Source organism: Limanda limanda, chromosome 1, assembly GCF_963576545.1.
Source record: "Limanda limanda chromosome 1, fLimLim1.1, whole genome shotgun sequence".
Taxonomy (NCBI): Eukaryota; Metazoa; Chordata; class Actinopteri; order Pleuronectiformes; family Pleuronectidae; genus Limanda; species Limanda limanda.
In genome coordinates, this window is record NC_083636.1 from 8,266,771 (window position 1) to 8,267,014 (window position 244).

Sequence of the window (244 nt, forward strand, 5' to 3'; positions counted from 1 at the left end):
CTACCTACGGTGCTCAAACAATATTTATCGATATATATATAAGACTTGTGTCGAGTCCTAGTTTTAGTATAAATCTGCTTCAACACATTGTACTATAATCATTTTGTTATCACTGTTTATTACAAACAAACCGAAGTGTAGTTCTCTGCACACTCCGGTCCATCAGGTGGCGATACTGCACCTTTCAGCTAGTCTACCGATACAATTATAGGAGGGGAGGAGAAGAAGTCGCTGACCAATCATG